We start from the raw sequence: 26,751 nt of genomic DNA on the forward strand, positions 1-26,751 counted from the left end.
CTTACAATTGCATCTGGTTCCAGAATCTGTACTCTTTAACCATTAAACTAAATTAAATTGAGTTTCTCTGAATGCTCTTCTGTCTAATCATATGCCACTACTTATATTTCTTCATGTTCTTGCCTCCTTCAACAAGCCTTTCTAAATTACTTGGTGAAACCGTTATAATTTTTTTTTTTTTTTTTTGCAGTACACGGGCCTCTCACTGTTGTGGCCTCTCCCATTGCAGAGCACAGGCTCCGGACGCGCAGGCTTAGCGGCCATGGCTCATGGGCCCAGCCGCTCTGCGGCATGTGGGATCTTCCCAGACTGGGGCACGAACCCGTGTCCCCTGCATCGGCAGGCGGACTCTCAACCACTGCGCCACCAGGGAAGCACTAAACCGTTATATTCTTTTCAGAATTCCCATACCACTTTTTGCCTTCACAACATAAAATAAAATTGTTTTGTATCAGTATGAGGAGAAATAATGATGATGACGGTGATGATAATAGTCAACATTTGTTGAGCACTTACCGTGAGCTCTCCGTTATTCTACGGACTTTACATGAATTAGCTCATTTAATTCTCAGAAGTACCCCAGAAATATACACTATTATTCCATATTTACAGATGAGGACACAGGCTCAGAAGGCTAAGCAATTCAGCCGAGGCCACACAGTTCATGACAGGACCAACCCTCTGCCTGCAGATGACTAGGAGATTGATTTCCTAAGACCTCTTGGAAAACAACCCTGCCCGCTGCTGTTAGACCATCAGAGAGAGAGCCCCAAATACCTGCAGTCATTCCACACAGCCCTTCCCTGCCCTGCTCCCCGCCTCCACGGACACAGGTGGGCCCTGCCACCAGCTCTGTGACCGGGTCAGGGCCAGGGGGTTCTGCAGTTGACTTTGGTTTCCCCAGGTTTGAACAACTGAGTCAACACCCACGCAGGAAATTGAGAAAAGTGCTGTAAATAAGAGAATACAGTATTTTCAGTGTGGAGAGGCGGAAAAGAGGCACTTGAGAAATCCATATATCCTTGAGTTACACTTTTTTTCCTGAAAAAAATTTTGTTGATGGCATAATGACTGCCTACCACACTAGTCCAGCATTTCAGAGAAATGGAGAGGGAGCTCCGGTGTCCCTGAAGACATCAGGGCACCTTCATCATTCAGGGAGCGCCCGCTGCCCTGAACGTGCGCAGTATCAGCAGGAAAGGAGAAGCCTCCTTAGAAAACACAGGCAGCTCCCCCAGGTCCCATATGCCTCTCCTTAAACCCTGTATGAGAGGATGACATGGGTTCTACCTCATTTCAGTTCAGCAAATACTCACTGACTGCGTTTTAGGCTCTAGGCATTGATAATACAAAGATGAATAAGATTTCTGAAATCTCATTCAATCAATTCAATTCTGAAATCTTACTCAAATCTTACAGGGAAGACAGATATGCAATAGGCAATTCTAACTGAGGGGTGAGCACAAAGGTTCTATCAGCTTGCTCCTGAAAGATCTCAATTTCTCAGTGATCCTGGAGCACAGCTCTTAGGGTCAGAGATGGAGGGGGGATAAGAGGACCTTCACCAGGAGCTCTGGCTGAGGGGCAGGGGGCTAATGAAACCTTGGGCCAAAAGGGGAAGCCCAAGTCTTTCAAAGCAAGCCCCAAAGAAATTAAAATAAAAACAAAGCAAAAATGAAGAAAAGCAAAAATCCTAGACAGGATGTCGGTCCCCATGGAAGACCCCCACCCCAGGGGGCCTGGCCAGTAAAAGGGATGGAGGAGGAACTGTTCCACAAGGTGTGGTTGAGAAATCAGGGCAATTGCTCTCCCGGTGCTCCCCCAGAGCACCTTTGGAAAGTCACCATGGTCTTGACTGCACTAGTGTCTGGCATTTTGCTTTAGAGTGGGGAGCGTCAGGGAGCAGCGCCAGCGGTTTGGACTTCAGGCCTGAGGGAAGGAAGCAGGACAGAGGATCAGGAGAGGACTCTCTCTTCCCGACGCCTGGCCCAGCCACTAGTCACCTCTGCCTGTTTCGTCTCGAATGATCTCCTCTCTGTCTTGGGCAGTGAGCTCTCCTTCCCAATGGCCATTCTCTATATCCAGCTCATACTGGCATTTTTGACCCCCACACCCCAGCTGCTCTTGACTCTTGTGAATTCTGCCTGTGGACCAGCCACCCAGACAGACCAGAGAAGTGGGGACTTTCTTTGCTCAGCCCACTCAGCCTTGGACTCAAACCATCCCCTTGGGGTCCAGGTGGCTCTCCTCCAGCACACGTGCCCCAACTGGACTTTCCCCATCAAGCACACTGAGCCTGGGGAGCCCTTGGCATCTGCACTCTGCATCACCATCTGTCCTTACCTTCAATGTGCCTACACTCGAGGGCCACCTCCAAGTTGAGAGATTCTGGCCACATTTTCCTCTCCCTCCTCAGAATCTCTGTAACATTCAAAATATCAAAAGCCTTGGGCAAGAAGAGGATGCCTCCAAAGACAGTTTGCACACAACTGTAGTCTCTTTGTTTTATGAACTCCCACCAGCAAAGGCAGAAGCCCAATGTCTTAAGTCATTTAGCCTTGAATATCATCTATTTTGACTGTGCTACCCATGACCATGCTTATTGTAGCCATACATTGACCCGAAGATTACACCCCCTCACCCCTTCAAGATTTTGGTTTCTGACTCACTGCCAACTCTCCCCAATGCTAATCCTGTCCTAATTCTTGGCAATTTCAATATCCTCCTATGCAGTCCATTGTGTCAAGCTCTGTGTTTAGTGTTTTACAAATAATATCTTATTTAAGCTTCACAACTCATTTCTCAAAGGAGGAAAACGAGAGTTGGAGAAAGTAAGCGATTTGCTGAATTTTGCACTGCTATTTAGTGAAGCTAGGATTCAAACCAAACTGCTCATATTATAAAGCCTGTGTTCTTGACTGCTATGTTGTGTCGCCTCCTCACTGTTGGAAAAATAGCCACATTTTCTTGGAAGGAGCTGAGGACAGCTAACACAAATGGAAGAGAGGGTTAGGGGATTTCCTTTACATGTCTGTCACTGTTCCTGGTCATCTTTCATATTTACAATTCAAGGTACTGCCTTCTATTGGGAGTCAGCTCCTTCAATTATGTTGAAATAAATCTGGGAAAGCAGGAATAGTTTTGCAGGCAGGTGAACATGGGTGCAAATCCTAGTTCCACAATGTTTCACTGTTGCTTGAAGTAATCTTCCAAGGTTTCTGAGGGAAACGAAGGTTGTGCTAAAGAGCACAGGCTGTGGGACCAGACCCACCCAGATTCAAATTCCAGATATGCCACCAGCTGTGACCTTGAGCAAGTTAGTTAAGTCTCAGGTTTCTCATATGCCAGAAGGTTGCAACAGGGAGTTAAGAGGGATAAATGAGCTCGTGTATTTAAATCCCCAAAAGCTCTGCACACAGTATGTACTCAATAGCTTACCTGACAGGCTACGAGGAGTAGATGAGTTAATGTATCTAAGTGACAGACCCTTGGGAAATGCTAGTTTCCTCCCTCGTTCCTTCTCTCCCTACCTCACTCCCCATCAACCTCTCCCATACATACTATACTTCAGTTACACCCGTCTAGTCAGCATTGCTCAACACACCTCTGTGCCTTTGACCGAACTGGATGCTCTATCGGAAAAACTCCCACACTGCCTCATTCTGGCATCTCCTCATGACCAATTCAAAAGCTACGTCCTCTCTTCTGTGTTCCCCAAATGCCCAAAAGGTTGCCATGCACCTATTTGTACTTCCAGAGCAACTTTTACATTTACACTGTGAACACCTCATATATTACAGTTATTAACAGCCTGTGAGCTTCCTGAGAATGGGGACCATGTTTTATTTCTTCTGGTATCATTAGCCCCATTTATATTTCCTGGCATGTACTAAATTCTATTCAATCCAACTGAACATACAAAGGAATGAAAATACTATTAAGAGAAGCAATCCACCATGGGCCCTGAGTATCCCTACACATACTTACTGGGTAAGCCAAGAATGCAACTCCATCTCTACTCATTTCTCAGGGCTGTGTTTTCAGTGAGCAACCTTGAGGGATGAAGTAATATCTTCTTCCAGGACAGAAAGCTGGCTTGCTATAAAGGAAGTGATTGTCTAAGCTCAGTGTCCCTCAGCTGTGACACAAATCCACTGCTTGCATAACATCCACTTGGGCCCTCTGCACTGACCTCACAGGACTTGAGTGGGGGGTAAAAACAACTGGAACAGACATGATGTTGTTGCTGCTTGCTGAGCCATGAGTAATAAAGCCCCTTGTCTCTGAACCAGGAGTCTCATGTCTTCTTCCAGCCTCCATGAAATAGTAACAGGCTAATTTACTATCTCAGGGGTCAGCAACCTGTGGCCTTGGGCCAAATCCAGCACATGATCTGTTTTTGTTCAGTCTGAATATAAGAATTTTTAAAAATATATTTTAAAGGTTATTTTTAAAAAAGGATGTTGAATATGTGACAGAGACCTGTTGTTGCCCACAAGGCCTAAAATATTTATAACCTCACTCTTAAAAGGAAATTTTTGACACCCCTTATATCATCTTATGAGGACGGTAAAATTAAATCTAAGTTTCTGACCAGTTCCAATTCTTCGGTTAATTTCCTTAGAGCAAGAACGTCATAGCCTCCTCTCAAGGTCTTCACAGCACCGAGCACGTGGTTAATACTCAGACAAGGCTCAACCAAAACCAAAGTATCCCTTTCACAAAGATTTAGTGCCTGGCACTGTTTCAGGACCTGGGGATATTGAGGTAAAAAAAAATAATCAAAATCCCCAACCTCATAGAGTTGATATTCTAATGGGAGAGATAAGCAATATACAAATAAATACGTCTCAGGTTGTGGTGAGTACTATGGAGAAGACAAAAAGGGGTAAAGAAGATGAGGAATTCCAAGGTTTAGCTGGGTGGGATGGGGTGGGGTGGAGAGAGCTGGCTACTGTTTTATGCAAGGTACTCAGGGAATACCTCTGAGAGGGCAGCCTAATTAAGTAGGTCAGTGCCTGTCTGGGACCTATAAACACATAGAAACCTGACAACCTGGGGAAATGAAATTAAAACACATCCCATGTCCACTTTCCAGCTAATGGTTTTCTGATCTAAGTACATATTCGAGCTGGGCCCCATCCAAGAATGTTCACCCTCCCCCCACACCCCAAATCCTCTCCAGGAAGTGCCACTTCTACACAGGTCTGTGGAGGTCACTAATTTTGTGCAAGTTAGAGCCTGCACATGTTTTGCACTATATCCTCACCAATGAGTGCATTCTCATAATCCTACTTTGGCACTAAATGCCCCTAAATTAGGAATCACTGTACTTAGACTCTGATTTATTTTATTCTACCAAACACATACTAATTCCCTGCTCCAACACACACAAGTGATATATTCAAACATATCTAAAAACGACTGATAAAATGCATATATACATAAGAACCACTGAAATTTCGCTTTGATAGAAAGAATGCTGACACTGAAAGGACACAGGCTTTGGGATCATTCTGAGTTGAGTCCAAGTCCCTCCTTCATCCCTTGTTGCTGGGCAACAGACCTCAGGTAAGTTACTTTAACTCTCATAGACTTAGTTTCCACACCTGTAAAGGGAAGCTAATACTACTTGTCTCTTAAAAAAAAAATAGATAATAGATGTAAAGCACCAAGCACACAGTCAGCCACACAGAAAATGCTCTATAAGGGTTGGTATTTTAATTCATAAGTAGTACATGTATCCTTCATCCACACAGTAGGCATTCACTTATTGCTCCTATTTCTTGCCAGGCAGTGTCAAGTGAAAGGGCTCTTCCAATCAAGGAGGCTACAGAGTGGTAGGTAAGACAGCAAAGTAAATAAACAATGATGATATGCCAGTGGGATAGGAGCACATCAGGAAAGGCTTCCCAATATGAACAGCTGAACTAACTCTTAGCCAGAGAAAAAGTAGACATTTCAGACAGAGGCAATACATTATGATAAAGGTTGGAAGAATATGTAGTTTGGTAGCGCTAAATAATGGGAGTTACAGGGAAGGAGAAGAGTGCTAAGAGAGAATTAAGTCAGATCAAAACAGCATTGATTGTCATGCTAAGGCATTTGGGTCCTAAAGACAACAAGGAAAGAACCTCTGGATTCCACATGGGGGTGCAATTAGAGTGGGGCAAGACTGGAGACAAGATGAGTTATGAGGCTGTCCAGAAGTAGATTTGGGAGTTGGGAGGGATATAAATGAGATTGAAATGGACTTGTCCATGGAATATCTTAGTAAAATTATCCAGTAGGCTGACAGACGTAAAACAGTGAAATTTGAGCTGGAGACTGCTTTGGGAACCATCAGTATGTACAAAAAGCTATGTGAATGAGATAATCTAGGATTTGTGCGCAGAGTAAGAATAGAAGAGGGCTGATGGAGGAGCCCCCAAAGACATTTATAAGATGTAGAGGGAAAACAGAGCCCAAGAAGGAAACAGCATGAACAGAGAATTAGTGACAATGAAAATCAGAGCATTTTATGATTTCCAAGTCATGTTCCACATGAGTGATACCAGACTAGAAAGCTCTGAGCTCTTGCTCCCCGACAAAGTTATATATTAAAAAAAAATCAACCAGAAGCTGTCTGAACCAACTTTGTATATGCTTTGAAAAGCAATCAAGAGTTTTCAGCAATCAAGCAAATTCCCAGTCAAGAAAAACCCATCTTCAAAATTGTAGGAAAGTTTTGTGGTGTTTTTACTTACACTTACCGCTCTCCCAATCTACTTTAGTGGTACTCTTGGTCTTGAGCAGCTGCAGCCCAGTTCCCAATTCCTCCACTTGAACTGGAGGGAGCAGAACAGATCTCATTTGCAAATTATTGTCTGTTATAACCTGCCTGGAGGATACCTGAAAGATTTACTTGTTCATCCCTGTCTTGCATAACTCAGAATGCAGGTGGGAAAAGTGGCAGGCACTGTTATTAAATACGACAAGTGGACTAAAAATTCAAAGATGCCTAGGGCAAGAGATTTGGGTGGAGACATACAGTAGACTATCTAAGGCCGGGAGGAGAAGCTGGGGTGAGGTGCTTTGGGAAATGAGGAAATGCAAAAGCAACTATAGATAGAGGGGAAACTGAGAAAGCCATGCATGCCCAGGCAAGATGCATGCCCAGAAAAGACCTGAGAAGACCTTAAACATTTACCTGGATCTAATCTGTAGGCTCAGAACAAGTCTAGCTAATTGGTGAAGAACTGCACCAGCGAAGAGCCAGTCTGTAAAGACTACAGGGGTGGTTGTTCTTTCTTTTTATTTTTGATGGTTTTGTTTGTTTGTCTATATCGACTCTTGGCATTCAAGGAAATATGTTTCAAAACAGTAAATGTACATGAGCTAAAAGAACAGAGACTTCAGTGAGCACACACAAGCACACATAACATTTAAAAGTAGTTTGGAAGAGTCTCAAAACAAATGGACTACTATGACCTTCAATAAAAACAACAACTGCAATAACAGCAAACCATGAGGAAAGGCAGAAATCTGATTTCCAGAGTTACTACATAATAATAACCAAATACTCAATTTTGGCAAAAATTAGAAGATATACATAGAAACTGGAAAATGCAGCTCATTCAGAGGAATAAAACAGATTGAAAGAAATCATCCCTGAGAAAGCCCAGACATCAGTCTTACTAGACAAAGACTTTAAAATGACGGTCTTAAATATCTATAAGAGATAAGGGAAAACATAGACAAAGAACTAAAAGAAACAAAGAAAACAGTATATGAACAAAATGAGAATGTCAATAAAGAGAGAGAAATTGCAAAAAAGGAACCAAACAAAATTCTAGAGCTGAAGAGTACAATTGAAATGAAAATTCACTAGAAAAGTTCAACAGCAGAGTTGAATAGGCAGAAGAAAGAATCAGTGAACATGAAGGCAGGTTATTTGAAATTATTGAGTCTTAAGAACACAGAGGAAAAAGAATGAAGAAAAGTGAACAAAACCTAAGGAATTTGTGAGACACCATCAAGTGGCCCACATACACATTTTCAGAGTCCCAGAAAAAGAGTACACTGAGAAGGAGCAGAAAAAATTATTTGAAGAAATAATGGCTAAAACTTGAGTCTATAAATCTTAAAAGCTCAGTGAACTCCAAGTAAAATAAACTCAAAGAGACCCACACCAACATACATTGTAATTAAACTGTTCAAAGCCAAAGAGAGAATATTGAAAGTAGTAAGGGAGAAGTGCTTTATCACATACAGAGATTCCCTGTAAGATCATCAGCCACTTGTAGTCAGAGACCTTGGACCAGAGGCAATGAAATGATATATTTAAGGTGCTGAAAGAAAAATACTAAAACCCAATAATTCTATATATGGCAAAACTGTCCTTGGAAAATAAGGGAGAAATTAAGGCATTTCTATATAAACAAAAGTTGAGGGGCTTCAGTATTACTAGACCTACCCTAAGAAATGATAAAGGGAGGGCTTCAGGTTAAAATGAGAGGACACTAGATACTAACTCCAAGTCATACCTAGGCAAATACACAGCAAATGTAACATGGGCAAAAGTAATAGCCAGTGTTGTTGCAATCCTGCTTTGTAACCTGAATATTAATTTTACATAGGATTTAAGAGAAAAAGCATAAAAAATAATTATAAATCTCTGTTATTGGGCACACAATCTATAAGTATGTAATTTTAAAAATAAATTTATTTATTTATTTATTATTTTTGGCTGCATCAGGTCTTTGTTGCTGTGCACAGGCTTTCTCTAGTTGCGGTGAGAGAGGGCTACTCTTTGTTGTGGTGCATGGCCTTCTCATTGTGGTGGCTTCTCTTGTTGCAGAGCACAGGCTCTAGGCACGTGGACTTCAGGAGTTGCAGCACGTGGGCTCAGTAGTTGTGGCTCATGGGCTCTCGAGTGCAGGCTCAGCAGTTGTGGCACACGGGCTTAGTTGCTCCACAGCATGTGGGATCATCTTAGACCAGGGATCGAACCTGTGTCCCCTGCATTGGCAGGCAGATTCTTAACCACTGCACCACCAGGGAAGTCCCTATAAGTATGTAATTTTTGACATCAAAACATAAAGAGGGTAGATGAAGCACTACTGGAGTCAATTCAAATTAGTTTGTAATAACTAGGATACTATATGTAATCTCCATTTTACCATACAGAAAATATCCATAGAATAGCCATAATCAGAAATAAGGGAATAAAAATGTGTCACTATGAAAAAGCAAAAAAGATTGGATCAAGATGGTAGAGAAGGAGGATGTGGAACTCACCTCTCCTCACATCAAAAATACATCTACTTGTGGAACACTTCTCACAGAAAACCAACTGGAAACTGCAGAGGATCTCTTATATAACCAAAGCTGCAAGAAAGATCCTCACATGACTGGGTAGGACAAAAAAAAAAAAAGGCATCAGGATGGGACCTGTGTCCCTGGGAAGAACCTGTGAAGGAGGGAGGGTCTGCATGGGCAGGCTCTTGCCCTGCGAAGACCCTTGCAGGCTGGGAGGTGTACTGGCACAGACAGAGGGCTGGAGGAGCCTGGACTCTTCTCGCAAGGAATGCCTGCATGCTGGTTTACTAGCAATCAGGGCAGAGAGAGACCAGTGCTGATGGCTGCCACCCTGCTGCACTTCCCAGCCTGAAACATGAGCCAGGCAGGGCTGCTAATATGCACAGTGGTTAGGTGCTGAAACTCAGGCAGATGTGCCCTGGGAGTGGACTCAGTCTAGATGTGCAGAGACAGCCCTAGGGCCTGGGGTGTGGTCTGGGAGGAACCTCAGAGCCCATTGTCAGCATGGGCTCATCTTGGCCCAGGTCCACAACTGGAGCCCATTATCAGTGTGCATGGTGGGGTCCTGGCTTCAGTAGTTGCAGACTTTGTGAGGGCATGCATGTCTGGGTAGGGATGACACTGGAGCCCATTATCATGTTGGGGGAAGGTCCAGGGGCAGGACTAGCAGCAGCGAAATTTGTTGGCACCAATACCAGGTGGCAGGTGGCTTCACAGAATCTCACATCTCTGGCAGATTGCCCCTGGGGAGGAATACAGAGTGTTTCCTTTACTGGCAGAGGGCTCCAGTTCTGTTCACCCCACACTGCAGCTTGGAGTCAGACCTGAGGCAAACAGGTCCTATATAGAGCCCTATCACAGAGGCAGCCAGGTTCCAAGCAGCATCACAACCACATCAAATTCTGCAGCCACAATGCCCTGGCTGCCAACACCAGCCTACCACTAGGTCTGGGATGAACACAATGAAGAAAGGGACATGACCTTGGGCTGCTTCTGGGCAGAACAATGGATGCCTGTACCCGCAGCGCATAGGTTTGCTGTGACCACACTTGCGGGCCTCACTTGCTTCAGTGCTAACCTTGTTAAGGACAAAGCATGTGCTTAAAGGCAGTGGAGGCTTATTGAACCTGACCCTCAGGGCTTCTACTCCAACAACTGGGGAACAGCCCCTATCCCCAACAGGGCTGGACAGTCATGAAGCAAAGAGGAGGCCCCACCCAACATCCAGTGCAGTCTACAGTCACAATACCAATCACACCCTCAATCAAAGGGATAATGGCCAGCACACTCTGAGGAAAGTTGTGACTAGCATCCATAACAAACAAAAACAACATCTGCACCAAAAATATTGGACTTGAACAGTCTACACAAGGTAGACTAATTTCATAGTGACATAGAAAGTTAAGTAAAATTTAAAAAGCAGAGGAACTACTCCCAATTAAAATAATAAGAGAAAAACCCTGAAAAAAAATAATGAAAAGACCTCACCAGTCTATTAGATTCAAAAAGGAGGTAATCAAAATGTTAAAAGAATTAAGAAAGATTATTGATAGAAATGCAGATCACTGTAACAAAGAACTAGAAATTATAAAAAGAAACCAATCAAAATTAGACAACTCAATTGCTGAGATAAAACCAACCTAGAAACAATGAAGAGCAGAGTAAATAATGCAGAAGATGAATAAGTGAATGACAGATAGAATAATGGAAACCAACCAATCAGAACAGTGGACAGAAAGACAAAAGAAAAAAAATGAAAGCGACATGCAAGATCTATGGAATAATATAAAGTGCACAAACCTACTCATAGAAGTTCAAGAAAAGAGAGAGAGAGAGAGAGAGAGAGAGAGAGAGAGAGAGAGAGTGGGAGGGAGGGAAAGAGAGAGAAGGGGGTTGAAAATGTATTTGAAGAATCTATGGCTGAAAATTTCCCAAACCTAAAGAAGAAAACAGATATCCAGATACAGGAAACACAGAGGGCTCCAAACAAGATGAATGCAAACAGACACACACCAAGATATATCATAGTTACAATGTCCAAAGTTAAAGATAAGATTCTAAAGGTAGCAAGAGAAAAACAGTCAGTTACAATCGAACCCCCATGAGGCTATCAGCTGGTTTCTCTACAGAAACTTTGCAGGCCAGAAGGGAGTGGCATGATATATTCTAAGTCCTGAAAGGGAAAAACTTGCAACCTAGGATATTCTATCCAGAATTTCTCAAACAAGCAAAAACTGAAAGAATACGGAAATACTAAACTTAACCTAATAGAAATGTTGAAAGGTCTTCTCTAAATAAAAAAGAAGAAAGAATCTGTAGGAAAGAGAAAATCACAGTAGGAAACGCAACTATATAAAAGCATGGAAGATCACTCAAATAAGCCAGTACATAGATTTTAAAAAATCAAAAAAATTATAAAAACAATTATAAGTACAATGAATAGTAAAAGGGTAAATATGATGATGTAAAACAGGGCATCAAAATCACAAAATGTGGGGAGGGGAGTATAAAAATGTATATCTTTCAGAATGTGTTTGAACTTGAATGGCTATCAGTTTAAAGCAAATAGATATAGTGATGGCTCAACATACTTGAACTCCATCATAAGCACAAATAAAAAACATACAATAGATTCACACAAAAAAAGAAAGGAACCCAAGCACACTACAATGGAAAAACCATCAAACCACATAAGGAAAAACAAAAAAGATGAAGAAGTAAACAAAGAACTACAAAATCAACCAGAAAACAAGGCTTAAAAATGCAATAAATACATACTTATTAATAATTACCTTAAATATCAATGGACTAAATGCTTCAATCAAAAGACATAGAGTGGCAGATTGGAGAAAAAAACAAGAACCTACAATATGCTGCCTACAAGACACTCACTTCTGGGCAAAAGATTTCATAAATTGAAAGGGAGGGGATGGAAAAAGATGTTTCATGCAAATGGAAATGACAAGAAAGCAGGGGTAGCAATACTCATATCAGACAAACTTTTAAAAAAAGTCCATAAAAAAAGACAAAGAAGGATACTATATAATGATAAATGGATCAATATAAGAAGAGAATATTACACTCATTTACACATATGCACCCAATACAGAAGAACCTAAGTACATAAAACAAACACTAATAGACATAGAGGGAGAAATTAACAGGAATACAAAAATAGTAGGAGTCTTTAACACTCCCCTGACATCAATGGACGGATCTTCCAGACAGAAAGTCAATAGTGCAACAGAGATTCTAAGTGACAAAATAGACCAGTTGCACTTGACATCTTCACGACACTACATCCAAAAAAATCCAGAATAGACATTCTTTTCAGATGCACATGGAACATTTTCTAGGGTAGACCACAAACAAGCCTCAACAAATTTAAGAGTATAGAAATTATTTCAAGCATCTTTTCTAACCACAATGATATGAAACTAGAAAGAAAAATGGGCAAAAAATGATCACATGGGGACTAAACAACAGCTACTAAAAAATCAATGGGTCAGTGATGAAATCAAAGAGGAAATCAGAAAATACTTCTAAACAAATGACAATGAAAACACAACCTTACAAAATCTATGGGATGCAGCAAAACCAGTCCTTAGAGGAAGTTCCTAATGGTACAGGCCTTCCTTAATAAACAAGAAAAACTCAAATAAATAACTTAACCCACCACCTAAAAGAATTAGAAAAAGAAGAACAAACAAAGTCTGAAGTCAGCAGAAGGAAGGAAATAATAAATATCAGAGAGAAAATAAATAAAATAGAGATTAAAAAAACAATATAAAAATCGATAAAATCAAGAGCTGGTTCTTTGAAAGGATAAACAAAGTCAACAAACCTCTGGCCAGGCTCACCAAGAAGAAAAGAGAGAGGACCCAAATAAACAAAATAAGAAATGACGGAGGAGAAATAACAATTATATGCCAACAAATTGGACAACTTAGAAGAAATGGACAAGTTTCTGAAAACATATAGCCTGCCAAAACTGAGTCAATAAGAAACAGATAATTTGAATAGAGTGATCACTAGAAGTTAAATAGAATCACTTAAAAAAAAAACTCCCTACAAACAAAAGTTCAGGAACAGATGGCTTCACTGGGGAATTCTGCCAAGCATACAAAAAAGAACTTATACCAGTCCTTCTCAAACTCTTCCAAAAGATTGAAGCAAAGGGAACACTACCAAAGTCATTCTACGAAGCCACAAGCACCCTGATACCAAAGCCTGATACCAAAGCCAGACAAAGACACTACCAAAAAAACACTACCAAGAAAACTACAGGCCAATATCTTTGATGAATATAGATGCAAAAATTCTCAAAAACATTAGCAAACTGAATGCAACAATACATAAAAAAGATCATACACTATGAGCAAGTTGGATTCATTCCAGGGCCACAAGGATGGTTCAACATATGCAAATCAATCAATGTGATACACTGTATTAACAAAAGAAAAGGCAAAACCCATATAATTATCTCAATAGATGCAGATAAAGCAAACAACATCCACCCATGATAAAAACTCTCACGAAAATGAATAAAGTGGGAATATATCTCAACATGAAAAAGCCATTTATGACAAACCCACAGCCAAAATAACAGTGAAAAGGTGAAAGTCATTTCACTAAATTCAGGAAAAAGACAAGGATGCCCACTCTGAACACTTCTATTCAACATAGTACTGGAAGTCCTAGCCACAGCAATCAGAGAAAAAAAAGACAGATAATGTATCCAAATTGTAAGGGAAGAGGTAAAACTGTCACTATTTGCAGATGACAAGACGCTCTAAATAGAGAACCCTAAAGACTCCACACAAAAACAATCAGGACTAGTAGATGAATTCAGCCAGATAACAGGATACAAGATTAATATACAGAAATCTCTTGCATTACTTTACTCTAACAATGAAATATCAGAAAGAGAAAATTTAAAAAAAAATTCCATTTAATATCATGTCAAAAAAATACCTCAGGGGATTCCCTGGTGGCACAGTGGTTGAGAGTCCACCTGCCAATGCAGGGGACATGGGTTCGTGCTCTGGTCCGGGAAGATCCCACATGCCGCGGAGCGGCTGGGCCCATGAGCCATGGCTGCTGGGCCTGTGCGTCCAGAGCCTGTGCTCTGCAATGGGAGAAGCCACAACAGTGAGAGGCCCATGTACCGCAAAACAAAACAAAACAAAACAAAAAATACCTCAGAATAAACTTAACCAAGGAAGTGAAATACCCATATGCTAAAAACTATAAAACATTGATAAAAGAAATTGAAAATGATTCAAAGAAATGGAAAGATATCCCATGCTCTTGGATTGGAAGAATTAATATTGTTAAAATGTCCATACTACCCAAAGCAATCTACAGATTTAATGTGATCCCTATCAAAATACTCATGACATTTTTTCACAGAACTAGAACAAATAATCCTAAAATTTATGTGGAACTACAAAATACCCAGAATTTCCAAAGCCATTGTGAGGAATAAGAACAAAACTGAAGGCATAACCCTCCCAACACTTCAGACAATACTACAAAGCTACAGTTGTCAAAACAGCATGGTATTGGCACAAAAACAGACATTCAGATCAATGGAATAGAATAGAGAAGTAAACCAGAAATAAACCCACACACCTATGTTCAAAGAATCTATGACAAAGGAGACAAGAATACACAACAAAGAAAAGACAGCCACTTCAGCAAGTGCTGTTGGGAAAGGTGGACTGGTACATGTAAATCAATGAAATTAGAACACTTCCTCACACTATGTACAAAAATAAACTCAAAATGATTTAAAGACCTAAATATGAAACGTGACACCATAAATCTCCTAGAAGAAAACATAGGCAAAACATTCTCAGGCATAAATTTTTTTTAAACATCTTCACTGGAGTATAATTGCTTTACATTGCTGTGTTAGTTGCTGCTGTATAACAAAGTGAATCTGCTATACATATACATATATCCCCATATCCCTTCCCTCTTGTGTCTGACATAAATTGCAGCAATATTTTCTTAGATCAGTCTCCTAAGGCAAAAGAAATAAAAGCAAAAATAAACAAATGGGACCTAACCAAACTAGAAAGCTTTTGCATAGTTAAGAAAACTATGAATAAAACAAAAAGACAACCTATGGAATGGGAGAAAAATATTGGTAAATGATGCAACCAACAAGGGGTTAATATCCAAAATATCCAAATAGCTCATGGAGCTCAATATCAGAAAAACAAACAACCCAATCAAAAAGTGGGCAGAAGACCTAAATAGACATTTCTCCAAAGAAAACATACAGATGGCCAAGAGGTACATGAAAATATGCTCAATATTGCTATTTATTAGAGAAATGCAAATAAAAACCAAAATGAGGTATCATTTCACACTGGTCAGAATGCCTATCATCAAATAGTCTACAAATAATAAATGCTGGAGAGGGTGTGGAGAAAAAGAACCCTCCTACACTGTTGATGGGAATGTAAATTGGTGCAACCACTATGAGAAACAGTATAGAGGTTCCTTTAAAAATTAAAAGTAGAACTACCATATAATCCAGAAATCCCACTCCTGGGCATATATCCTGAAAAGATGAAAACTCTAGTCCAAAAATATACACGCACCCAAATGTTCATAGCAACACTATTTACAATAACCAAGACATGGGATCAACACAAGTGCCATCAACAAATGATTGGTTTAAGAAAAAGTAGTGTATATATACAATGCAATATTGCTCAGCCATAAGAAAGAATGAAATATTGCCATTTGCAACAATATGGATGGACCTAGAGCATATCATAATAACTGAAGTAAGTCAGACAAAGATAAATATTATATCACTTATACGTGTACTCTAAAAAATAATATAAATGAATCTATATACAAAACAGAAACAGACTCACAGACATAGAAAACAAACTTACAGAAGATGGTTCTTTGGGACACAAGCCCGCCATCGTTTTGGTCTGCTGGCTTTCTGAATAGCTGCTATTCCTCATCCCAACAACTCGTCTTTCGATTTATTGGCCTATCGGGCTGTAAGCAGCACAAGCTTGGACTTGGTAACAAATTTTGGTGAGCCAGACAGGGGCCTTGCTGTTTGTGGCCAGCTGCCCCACACCCACAACTGGTTGGGGGATTTTTGGGTAAGGCCATAGAAGCTGCCAGGATCACTTGTCCTGAGGATCTGTCCTTCAAAATTTCCCAAAGTGGCATTGGCTGCCTTAGGGCTTGGTAGTTGGAGCAAGGAATTGACATTTGGGAGATGAAAGATTTCATATAGTAGGATTCTACCTGCTCATCCCAAAGAACCAGTGCTCCTGAAGTGTTGAGCTGGAGAGGAGAAGACCCTGAACACAGTGACCAGAGAGCTGGGAAACCAAAATTTGGTACCAAAATTAAGGTACCTGCCAAGATATTCCACTTACAAGATCCACAACTGCTGCAGAGGTTAGAGAAATCCTTGAGGAAGAACCTCCCTGTGTCCTTAAAGGTTTATGGGACTGTCCATGTGGACCAGGGAAACCCCTTCAAGCTAAAGGCCTGGGTGGACAAGTGGCCTGATTTTAATACTATGGTTATCCACCCTCAGGAGTAGGAAATTGCAGATGACTTTGATCATTACACCAACACCTACCAAATCTATTCTAAGGATCTCAACAACTGTCAAGAATCCCTTAGCACATCAGAGGTCATCAATTGGAAATACTTTTCTGATCCAAAGTTTGCAGTAAAGTCTGGATGAGGTGATACAGAATCTTGTAACCACTAAATTTGTTAAGGTCAAGCAAACACAATGCATTCTCTATGTGATGCCTGAGACAGTGAGGAAACTGCTTCCTTCCCTTCCAGAGACAAAGAACTTACCTATTGGCTATGGCAGACCCAAAGCCATTGACCAAGATGTTTAAACTCTCATCCCTGGATCCTACCTATGCTGCCTTGGTGAATAAATTATGGCATTTCTGTGGCAGCAATGAGAGTAGCCAGAGATTCACCAAGCTCTGTACCCAGACCTTCCCCAACTTCTGCCTGCTGGGGCCTAAGGGGACCCCTGTGTCCTGGTCCCTGATGGATCATACAGGAGAGGTGTGGATGGGGGCCACCATGCCTGAGTACCGGGTCCATGGTCTTGTCTCCCATCTGTTGTTTGTCCACATCCATGCTCTGGACAAACTTGGCTTTCCCCTATATAACCATACAGAGCCAACAAAATCGTACAGAAAATTAGTCACAATCTGCATCATATCCCCATGCCCTATGACTGGAACCAGTGGAACTGTGGGCCTCTGTGAAGCAGCCACGAACCTGAGACAGTGTTGGGTGGGCTGGTCACATGGCAAGAGATGCAGAGGGGTGGGCAGAAAGAAAGAATAAATTGTAATCAGCAGTAAATCACTGTGTGCTGTTTGGACTCTGGGGAAGCAGTGTGAATGGTCAACAGAACCACAAGTGTGGTTCACAAATCACTCATGAACTTCATTTTGGGTCCAGCAGACCTTCCTATTTCCTCCACATTCCAACCCTGGCAACCCCCATTCTATTCTGTGTTTCTATGAGTTAGACTTTTTTGGGGTAAGATCCCACATATAAGTGATATCATGCAGTATTTCTGTTTGTCTAGTTTATTTTACTGGTTCACAGTTTTCTTTTAATGTATATGGCTAGTAAGGAAAGTATCCATAATCAGTACAGAATAAATGCACACCACTATTCTAATGGTGTCATTATTCTTTCCAGCACCATCATATTTTTCTCTATTTAGAGTGTGTACATGGAATGTAGGGAAGAGAATTTAAGTAGCTTGTCATATCACAATAGCAGGACAACTTAACATCTTGTCACCCAGAAACAATACACATGCAAAAATAAAATTGTTATTTAAAAATAACTGTTAAAATGTATGTGGTAGAGATACTTTAAATTTAAGGTAAATCAGGAAAAAATCTATAAAAATGGATCTAATTTGTGGGATTTTATCACATATAACATTTTTATATTCTGTGAACTAGGTTAAATCTGTAAATATTGAATATGACTTTTTTTTCTAAATTGACAAGATAAAAAAGTGTGGCATGCTATCAACTTGTTTCAAGTTGCAGGATGAACATGAATGATTTGTATCAAGACAAGACTGCTCTGGGTAGAAAAAGATAATTCAAATGTAATGTTCTTTTGTGTGTAAGGAGGAGTTTTATAATTAATATCAGCCATTATTCTTACACCAAGCTGTAGGACAATTTATACAATTTAATAAAGGATATTACATATTGAAAAAAAGACAAAAAAAAAAACAAACTTATGGTTACCAAAGTGGAAAGGAAGTGGGGAGGGATAAATTAGGAGTATGGGATTAACAGATAAAAACTACTATACTTAAAAGAGATAAGCAACAAGAATTTACTGTATAGCACAGGGAACTATATTCATATCTTGTAATAGCCTATAATGGAAAATCATCTGAGAAATATATATGTAACTGAACCACTTTGATGTGCACCTGAAACTAACACAATATTGTGAATCAACTATACTTCAATAAAAAGTAACTTCAATAAAAAGACAGGAATTGAGGAAATGAGGAATAAAAAAGGTTATATGACACACAAAAAATAAATAGCAAAATGGCAGAGTAAATCCTTTCTTATCAGTGACTACTTTAAATATAAATGGCTTAAACTTTCCAATAAAAAGGCATCGAATGGCAGAATTGTTTTTTTTTAAAAAAAAACCTTGGTGATCCAATTGTATGATGTCTACAAGAGACTCACTTTAGATATAAAGACACAATTAGGTTGAAGGTGAAAGGATTGAAAAATATATTCCATGAAAATACTAACCAAAGAGGGCTAAAGTGGCTATACTAAATCAAACAAATTAGACCTTAAATCAAAAACTGTTACAGAGACAAAGACAATATAGATTGATAAAAGGATCAATTCACCAAGAAGATATAACAATTTTAACATATATTCACCAAACATCAGAGCCCCCAAATATATGAAGCAAACATTACAGATTTGAAGGGAGAAATAGAAATTCCTATAATAATAATACATATATATGACTTCAATATACCACTTTAAATATGTTAAAACAATCAAACAGAAGATCAATAATGAAATAGAGGACTTGAACAAAACCATAAACGAATTAGACCTAACAAATATACAGAACACCAAAGAACAGCAGAATACATATTTTTCAAAAGTGCACATGGAGGGCTTCCCTGGTGGCGCAGTGGTTGAGAGTCTGCCTGCCGATACAGGGGACACGGGTTCATGCCCTGGTCTGGGAAGATCCCACATGCCACAGAGTGGCTAGGCCTGTGAGCCATGGCTGCTGAGCCTGAGCGTCCGGAGCCTGTGCTCCACAATGGGAGAGGCCACAACAGTGAGAGGCCCGCGTACTGCAAAAAAAAAAAAAAAAAAAGTGCACATGGAACATTCTCCAAGATAGACCATATGTTAGGCCACAACACGTCTCAATAAATTTTAAAAGGTTGCAATTATAAAAAATATTTTTCTATCACAATGGTTAGAATCAGAAGGAAAACTGGATTCACAGATATGAGGAAATTAAACAACACATTCTTAAAGACCAATGGGTCAAAGGGGAAATTAAAAGCGAAATTAGAAAATACACTGAGATTATTGAAAATGAAAACACAAAATACCAAAACCTATGGGATACAGTAAAAGCAGTGGTAAGAAGAGAATTTACACTTGTAAATGCATACATTAAAAAGGAAGGAAACATCTCAAATCAATAACCTACATTTGCACCTTAAGGAAAAGAAAACCAAATTAAACCCAAAACTGGCAGAGGGAACTGACATATTACTAACATTAGAAATAAAAGCAACGACAATACAAAAGATGTTACAGAAATAAAAAGAATACTATAAACATTTGTATACCAACATATTGTTTAACCTAAATGAAATAGATGAATTCCTAGAAACACACAATCCACCAAAATTGAATCAAGAATAAATAAAAAATCTGAATAAATTTATAAATAGTAAAGAAAGTGAATCAGTAGTCAAAAACCTCAAGGACAAAGAAAAGCCCAGGACTAAATGGCTTAATTGGTAAATACTACCAAACATTTCAAGAAAAATTAACACCAATCATTTTCAAACTTTCCACAATATTGAAGGGGAGGGAATAATTCCCAACTTATTCTTTGAAGTCTGTATCACCTTGACAGTAACACCAGACAAGAAAACTACAGACCAATATCCCTTATGAATGTTGATGCAAAAACCTTCAATAAAACACTAGCCAATTGAATTCAGCAGCATATTGAAAAGTAAGTATCATGATCAAATGATTTTTCCCCATAATATAATAATGCTTCAACATGTGAAAATTGATTTAGTAAAATCAATTACTAGAATGAAGGGAAAAACAAATCAACAACAACAAAAAAACCAAACACGATCATCTCATCTGACGAAGAAAAAATATTTGACAAAAGTCAATACCCTTTCTTAATAAAACACACTCCCAATAAACCAGGAATAGAAGGCAACTTCCTCATTATGATAAAGGCCATATATGAAAAATCCATAGTTAACATCATACTCAGTGGTCAAAGATTGAAAGCTTCCCCCCAAAATAGGAACAAAATAAGGATTCCCACTTTCTCCATTTCTATTCAACATAGTCATGGAAGTCCTCACAAGAGCAAATAGGCAAGAAGAATAAATAAAAGGCATCCAAACTGAAAAGGGAGGAATAACATTATCTTTGTTTGCAGATGACATGACCTTATATTCCAAATATACATGAAAAGATTCCACATAACACACACAAAAAACTGTCAAAGCTAATAAATGAATTAGCAATTCAGCAAAAAACCCACCAAAAACCAATTTTGTAGATACAAAAATCAACATATAAAATTCACTTACATTTCTATACACTAACAATGAAAAATCCAGAAGGAAATTAAGAAATTTCTATTTACAGTAGCAAGAAAAAGTATAAAATACTTAGGAATAAACTTAACAAAGGGGGTGAGAGACCTGTACGTTGAAAACTACATAACATTGTTGAAAGAAATTAAAGAAGACACCAATAAAGGGAAAGGCATTTCATGTTCATAGATTGGAATATTCAATACTGCTAAGATGACAATGCTACCTAAAATGATCCACAGATTTAATGCAATCCCTATCAAAATCCCAATGACATATTTTTTGCAGAAATAGAGAAACCCATCTTAAAATTCAAATGGAGTCTCAAGGAGCTCCAAGTAGCCAAAACAATCTTGGAAAAGAAGAACAAAGTAGGAAGTCTCACATTTCCTGATTTCAAAACTTATGACAAATCTACAGTAACCAAAACAGTTTGTTACTGGCATAAAGACAGACATATAGACCAACGGGATAGAATAGGGAGTCCAGAAATAAACTCTCATGTATATGATCAAATGATTTTTGACAAGGGTGGCAATAAAGGACAGTCTATTCAACAAATAGTATTGGGAAGCTGAATATCCACATGTAAAAGAATGAAGTTGGAACCTTCCCTTACATCATATACAAAGATTAACTCAACACAGATCAAAGAACTAAATGTAGGAGCTAAAAAACTATAACAAATTTTAGAAAAAAAGCATAGGGGAAAAGCTGCATGACATTGGATTTGGCAATGATTCCTTGCATATGACACCAACAGCACAGGTAACAAAACTAGATAAACTGGACTTTTGTCAAAATTAAAAACTTTTTGCATCATGGTCTCTTACCAACAGAAGGCAAAAGCAACCCATGGAATGGGAGAAAATATTTGCAAATCATACAGCTCACAAAGTATTAATTTCCAGAATACATAAAGAACTCATACAATTCAACAACAAAATAAGCACACCCACTTAAAAATGGGCAAAATAACTTGAATACACATTTCTCCAAAAAGTCATACAGGTGGCCAATTAGCACCTTAAAAAAAGGTGCAACACCAGTAGCCATTAGGGAAAGGCAAATAAAAACCACAATGATATACTACTTCATACCCAGCAGGAAGGCTATTATTAAAAAAGAGAACATAATGAGTGTTGGCAAGGTTGTGGAGAAATTGGAACATTTCTGCATTGCTGGTAGAAATATAAAATGCTTCAGCTGCTATGGAAAATAGTATGACTGTTACTCTGAAAATTAAACATAGAATTACCGTAACCATATGGTCCAGCAATTCCACTTCTGGGTATATATCTGAAAGAATTGAAAGCAGGGACTCAAACAGATATTTGTGCATCTGTATCATAGCAACATTATTCACAATAGTCATAAAAGAGAAGAAACTCAAGTGTCCATCAATGGATGAACAAAACCTGGTATAATCAGCCTTAAAAGAAAGGAAATTCTGCTACATGTTATAACATGGATGAACCTTAAAGACATTATGCTATGTTAAATAAGCCAGACAGAAGAGGGCAAATACTGTATGGTTCCACTTATATGAAACACACAGAGTAGAAAATTTCATAGAGATAAAAATAGAATGGTTGTTTTCAGGGGCTTGGGTGAGGGGGAAATGGGGAGTTATTATTTAATGGGTACAGAGTTTCAGTATGGGAAGACGAAAAACGTTTTGTATTGGATGATGGTGATGGTTGCACCAGTTGCACCATAATGTGAATGCATGTAATGTCACTGAATTGTACACTTAAAATTGTTAGAACTGTAAGTTTTATGTTATGTATATTTTATCATAATAAAAAAGAAAAACGAGTAAAATCATGGGGAAAGGTATACCATGTTAACACTAATCAAAAGAAAACTAAAGTATCTATCTTAATTTCAGGCAAAGTTGACCACAGAGCTAGGAAAATTTACCAGGAATATAGAGAATGTTAAATAATGATCAAGAGGTAAATTCTTCAAGAAGACATAATAATCATTAATGTGCATGCACCTAAAAACAGGGTCAAAATATATGAGGCAGAAAAAAAAAAAAAGAAAGAAGAACAGGAGAAAGACAAATTCATTATTCTAGCTGGAAACTTAAAAACCCATCTATTAGTAATTGAAGATCCAATAGGTAGTATGGATACAATTGAACTGAAGAGTACCATCAATCATCAATCTGCTCATAGGTATGGATTGCATCATCCCACAACAACAGAAATCAAATTCTTCTCAAGTTTACATGGAACATTCATTAAGGTAGATATTAAGTATGGGCTGTAAAACACATCTTAACAATTTAAAAATGGAAATCATACAAAGTATGCCCTCAGACCACAATAACAAGTCAATAACAAAAAGTTAGCTGAAAAAGGTCAAAATATTTGGAGACTAAACAGCACACTTCTAAATAATACATGAGTCAAAAAAAGTCTCAAGAAATAAAGTATTTTGAACAAAATGAAAATACAACTTAGAATTTGTGGGATGCAACAAAAGCAGTGCTTAGAGGGAAATTTATAGCACCAAATGTATATATTAGAAAAGAATAAATATATAAAATCAATAATCTAGTTATGAAACTAGATAAAGAGCAAATGAATTTCAAAGTATGTAGAAAAAAGAAATAATAAAAACGAGAGTAGAAGTTAAAGAAACTGAAATAGGAAAACACAAAAAATCAAAGAAATCAAAACCTGGTTCTTTGAAAAGATAATAAAATTGACAAACCTCTAGCCAGGCTAACCAAGAATAAAAGAAGACACAAATTACTATTATCAGAGATAAAAGACAGGCTATCGCTACTGATCTCATGGACATTAAAAGAATAATAAAGGAACAGCATGAACAACTGTGTTCCCATAAATTTCATAACTTGGAGAAAATGGACTAATTGCTTCAAATACACAAGGTTAATGGACATACAGCAAAACTCACACAAGAAGAAATAATTTGAATAGATCTACATTTATTATAGGAATTAAGTCAATAATTAATAGTCTTCCCAAACAGAAAGCACCAGGTCCACATGGGTTCACTGGTGAATTCTACAAAACGTTTAGGGAACAAATGATAACAATTCTTTACAATTTCTGCAGGAAAATAAAAGCAGAGGGAACACTTCCTAACTCATTATACCAGGATTAATCTAATACTAAAACCAGACAAAAAAGACATTACAAGAAAATTACAGATATCTCTCACAACATAAATGCAAAATCCTCAACAAAATATTAACAACTCAAATCTGTAAAAAGAATTACATACTATGACCAAATGTGACCAAGGTATGCACAGCTGATTCAACATTCTAAATGTAATCCAGTAATGCAATCAGTTACATCAACAGGTTAAAGAAGAAACATAATATGGTCACATCAATAGATTCAGAAAAAGCATTTGATAAAACCCAACACAGTTCATGAAAAAAATTACTCTCAGCAAACTAGAATTAGAGGATAAACTTCCTCTTTATCTTCCTTTTGTAGATAAAGAACATCTACCAAAAAATCTATAGCTAATGTCATACTTAGTAGTCAGAAACAGATGCTTTCCCTCAAAGGAACTGGAAAAAGCCAAGGATGTTTCCTATCATCACTCCAATTCAACATTGTACTAGAAGTTCCAGCTAATGTAATAAGACAAGAAAAGATTGGGTATACAGATTGGGAAGGAAGATATAAAACTGTCTTTGCCCACGGATGACATGATCATCTATGTAGAAAATCTCAAAGAATTAGTAATAATAATAATAATAATCCCCTAGAAATAATAAGTAATTATAGCAAGGTTTCAGGATACAAAGTAAATATATAAAAGTCAATTGCTTTCCTATATACCAGCAATAAGCAACTGGAATTTTTTTTTTTTTTTTTTTGCAGTACGCGGGCCTCTCACTGTTGTGGCCTCTCCTGTTGTGGAGCACAGGCTCTGGACACGCAGGCTCAGTGGCCATGGCACACGGGCCCAGCTGCTCCGCAGTATGTGGGATCTTCCCAGACCGGGGCACGAACCCGTGTCCCCTGCATCGGCAGGCGGACTCTCAACCACTGTGCCACCAGGGAAGCCCAGCAACTGAAATTTGTATTAAGAACACAGATGCCACTTACATAAGCACCTAACTAATTATCTAAATGAGATATTTAGGTATACATCTAACAAAATATAAATAAGATCTATATCATGGAAACTGCACAACTCTGATAAAAGAAGTCATAAATAAATGGAGAGTCCATGTTTATGGATAGGAAGACCTATTATTGTTACAATTAAGTTCTTCCCAACTTGATATATAGATTCAATGGAATTCCAATAAAAATCCCAGTAAGTTACTTTGTGGACTGATTCTAACCTGTGTCTGATTCTAAACTTTATGTTGAATGACAAGGGAGGCAAGAACATACAATGGAGAAAGGACAGCCTCTTCAATAAATGGTGCTGGGAAAACTGGACAGCTATGTGTAAAAGAATGAAATTAGAACACTCCCTAACACCACACACAAAAATAAACTCAAAATGGATTAAAGACCTAAATGTAAGACCAGACACTATAAAACTCTTAGAGGAAAACACAGGAAAAACACTCTTTGACATAAACCATAGCAAGATCCTTTTTGACCCACCTCTTAGAGTAATGGAAATAAAAATAAACAAATGGGACTAAAACTTAAAACCTTTGGCATAACAAAGGAAACCATAGACAAGACAAAAAGACAACCCTCAGAATGGGAGAAAATATTTGCAAATGAAACAACAGACAAAGGATTAATCTCCAAAATATACAAACAGCTCATGGAGCTCAATATCAAAAAAACAAACAATCCAATTAAAAAAATGGGTGGAAGACCTAAATAGACATCTCACCAAGGAAGACATACAGATGGCCAAGAGGCACATGGAAAGATGCTCAACATCACTAATTATTAGAGAAATGCAAATTAAAACTACAATGAGGTATCACTTCATGCTGGCCAGAATGGCTATTATCAAAAAATCTAGAAACAATAAATGCAGGAGAGGGTGTGGAGAAAAGGGAACACTCTTGCACTGTTAGTGGGAATGTAAATTGATACAGCCACTATGGAGAACAGTATGGAGGTTCCTTAAAAAACTAAGAATAGAACTACCATATGACACAGCAATCCCACTACTGGGCATATACCCTGAGAAAACCATAATTCAAAAAGAGTCATGTACCAAAATGTTCATTGCAGCTCTATTTACAATAGCCAGGACATGGAAGCAACCTAAGTGTCCATCTACAGATGAATGGATAAAGAAGATGTGGCACATATATACAATGGAATATTACTCAGCCATAAAAAGAAATGAAATTGAGTTATTTGTAGTGAAGTGGATGGACCTAGAGTCTGTCATACAGAGTGAAGTAAGTCAGAAAGAGAAAGACAAATACCATATGCTAACACATATATATGGAATCTAAAAGAAAAAAATGGTCATGAAGAACCTAGGGGCAAGATGGGAATAAAGATGCAGACCTACTAGAGAATGGACTTGAGGACACGGGGAGAGAGAAGGGT

General features: G+C 38.5%; 1 protein-coding gene and 1 pseudogene across 1 annotated transcript in view; one reads left to right on the top strand and one right to left on the bottom strand.

Moving 5' to 3' along the window:
* LOC137226762 (uncharacterized) overlaps positions 1-26,751 on the bottom strand; it is a 254,006-nt gene that overhangs the window by 189,266 nt on the left and 37,989 nt on the right.
* On the top strand, positions 9,251-17,637 carry LOC137225965 (glycine N-phenylacetyltransferase pseudogene; annotated as a pseudogene).

The sequence above is a fragment of the Pseudorca crassidens genome, chromosome 6 (assembly GCF_039906515.1).
Source record: "Pseudorca crassidens isolate mPseCra1 chromosome 6, mPseCra1.hap1, whole genome shotgun sequence".
Classification (NCBI taxonomy): Eukaryota; Metazoa; Chordata; class Mammalia; order Artiodactyla; family Delphinidae; genus Pseudorca; species Pseudorca crassidens.